The sequence below is a fragment of the Bos indicus x Bos taurus genome, chromosome 3 (genome assembly GCF_003369695.1).
Source record: "Bos indicus x Bos taurus breed Angus x Brahman F1 hybrid chromosome 3, Bos_hybrid_MaternalHap_v2.0, whole genome shotgun sequence".
NCBI classification, from domain to species: Eukaryota; Metazoa; Chordata; class Mammalia; order Artiodactyla; family Bovidae; genus Bos; species Bos indicus x Bos taurus.
In genome coordinates this window covers 8,171,027-8,173,953 of record NC_040078.1, presented here as the reverse complement: position 1 = coordinate 8,173,953, position 2,927 = coordinate 8,171,027, and the positions used below count along the sequence as shown (strand labels likewise).

The 2,927-nt window shown below is 45.0% G+C and overlaps 1 non-coding gene across 1 annotated transcript; it reads right to left on the bottom strand.

Moving 5' to 3' along the window:
* Positions 1 to 2,288: 2,288 nt before the first annotated feature.
* TRNAV-CAC lies at positions 2,289 to 2,361 on the bottom strand. The gene has a single exon. It is a non-coding gene; the product is annotated as a tRNA-Val (tRNA).
* Between the last annotated feature and the right edge of the window lie 566 nt (positions 2,362 to 2,927).

The window sequence follows — 2,927 nt, the reverse complement described above, 5'->3', positions numbered from 1 at the left end:
AATAGATAAAATTTAAATTAAAAATATCAGACAATCCTAAAGGAAATCACTGGAATATTATTGGAAGGACTGATGCTGAAGCTGAAGCGCTTATACTTTGGCCACCTGATGGGAAGAACTGACTCATTGGAAAAGACCCTGATGCTGGGAAAGATGGAAGGTAGGAGAAGAAGGGGATGACAGAGGATGAGATGGTTGGGATGGCATCACCGACTCGATGGAGATGAGTTTGAGGAAGCTCTGGGAATTGGTGATGGGCAGGGGAGCCAGGCGTGCTGCACTCTGTGGGTTCACAAAGAGTCAGACACGACTGAGTGATTGAACTGAAATATTTCAACATTAATATTTTAGTACTTAAACATTATTTTTTGTGAGAGGTTCCACGAAGATCAAAGTGTCTAGGGCCAGTGAAAGTCATAATGACAGCCCTGCCACAGTTAAGGTGGGCATATGCATTGTTCCCCTTCCTGATTTTCCCTTTCTAATACTTATTGCCTGCCATTCTCTTTCCTCTTATCAAGCAATCACTGCTCTGCTTTCTGTCATTATAGTTTTCATTTTCTACAATTTTATATAAATGGAATCATACAACACTTTTTGATTGAAATTTTCACCCAGCATAAGAGTAATAATAATAATTTTTCCTGAGTAGCATTCCATTTTCTGGATGTAATCATAATTTATCTTCACCTGTTGAGTGACATTTGTATTGTTTCCAGCTTTGGGCTGTTATAAATAAAGCTACTATGAATATTCATATACAATTCAATGCACACACATTTAATTTTCTCTTGTAAATACCTGGGATTAGAATGGCTGAATCACATCATTGTAGTTGAACTTTCCAAGATATTGTTAACTGTTTTCCTAGGTGGATGTGACATTTTACGTTCCCCTCAGCAGTGTATGAGTGTTCCAGTCCCTCCACGTTCTGGACATCTGGTATCATATGCACTGTTTTATATGTGCAGTGATTTGTTGTTTTGTTGAGCTGCTAAGCCATGTCTGACTCTTTGTGACCCCATGGACTGCAGCATACCAGGCACTCTTGTCCTTCCCATCCTTTGCTCAGGTTTATGCCCGTTGAGTCCGTGATGCTATCCAACCATCTCATCCTCTGCTGGCTTCTTCTCCTCTTGCCTTCGATCTTTCCCAGCACCCGGATCTTTTCCAATGAGTCAGCTCTTCGAATCAGACGACCAAAGTATTAGAATTTCAGCTTCAGCAACAGTCCTTCCAATGAATATTCAGGACTGATTTCCTTTAGGATTGACTGGGTTGACCTCCTTGCTGTCCAAGGGACTCTCAAGAGTCTTCTCCAGGAGCACAATTCGAAGGCATCAGTTCTTCCGTGCTCAGCCTTCTTTATGGTACAACTCTCATATCCATACATGACTACTAGAAAAACTATAACTTTTACTATACAGACTTTTGTTGGAAAAGTGATGTTCTGCCTTTTTATATGCTGTCTAGCTAGGCTTGTCATAGCTTTCCTTCCAAGGAGCAAACGATGTGTAGTGATATTTCATTGTATTTTAAATTTGCATTTCCCTAATGATTAATGATGTGGAATATATTTAGATATGATTATTTGCTATCCCTCTATCTTTGGAGAAGTGTCTGTGCAAACTGCCCAATGGGGGTGGGAGGAATGTGTGTGAAAATAACTTCTAATTAAAAGAAAATGTATATTGTTTTCCCCTGATTCAGAACCATGGGCCTTAGGGCTTTAGGATTCCCTGTGGGAAAAGACTCAGAGGAGGGAAGGAGGAAGCATCTCCATGACTGGGAACTTTAGTATTGAATGCATGGGAACAGCTTAAAACGAGAATAGAAATGGGAAGGGTGGGTCTGGTAGTGGTGAGAGAGCAGAGTGACTTGGGACACTGGCTCTGCAACGATGTTCCGTTCATTCCTCTGGACTGCAGGGTAAATGTACCCGCTGTCAGCTTAAAGCGAGATAATGTCAGGCACATAGCTGGGTTTTGATACAGGTTTGCAAATTCTCTGCAGGAGACAGCCCCTTGTGGTCCCAGCTGAAGTGTCCGGAGCCTGAGCAGAGGACACCGCCCTGAGTCAGAACTTGGTCCAGGGGATCCGGATCGGATCTCTGACTTCATTTAAGTGGCCAAAATTGTTTTAGATTTACAGTGTCAGAAAAGATAACGAAAAACTCAAAGGGTCGACGTCTGCGAAGGTGCCTGCTGAACTAGTCTCAGGGTTCTGGCAGGAATGAGTCAAGAACCGCTGATCCAGATCAACCAGCGGGGGAAAAATAAGAACATGTCTGTTTCCGCCCGGTTTCGAACCGGGGACCTTTCGCGTGTGAGGCGAACGTGATAACCACTACACTACGGAAACTCTGCCTTAGAATCTCGTCTTAAGAGACATCAGCTTGTCACTGTGTCCCCGGCTAGGAGGAAAGCATGGGGCGTATCGAGCACAGCCCTGCCTAACCCGAGCGCCTGGAGGTGGCCTGCAAGGCTCTGATGCGCGCCCTGAGTCATGGCCGCAGCACCAGAGGAGCCCCATCTTGCCTTATCTGGAACTTCAGGCGCAAGTGCAGCTCCAGCCAGTGTTGTTGATGTTGAAAGCCGGAGTCTGCGGGCCAAAGCTCCAGGCTTCCTTAAATGCTTGTCGGGCAATTTTCCCGATCCTGGTGGTCCGGGAGGAACGATGGCGGGGAGCCGGTCCGCCCTGGGGCCAGGTCACCCGCCGGCCCTTAGCTCACATCCCCTGCTCCGAGACTGGAGAAAAAATGGTGCAGTAACTATAGGTAGGAAGACACTTGGGTGGCAGATTCGGTCAAGATAAGGAAAACCAGCTCATATGTGAAACAAATATGCACCTTAACGTTTGCCCAGTGCTTACTTGTGAAGGCAATTGTAATGGGAAAACTCAGTTTTCCCCTTCCCATGTCTTTCTTC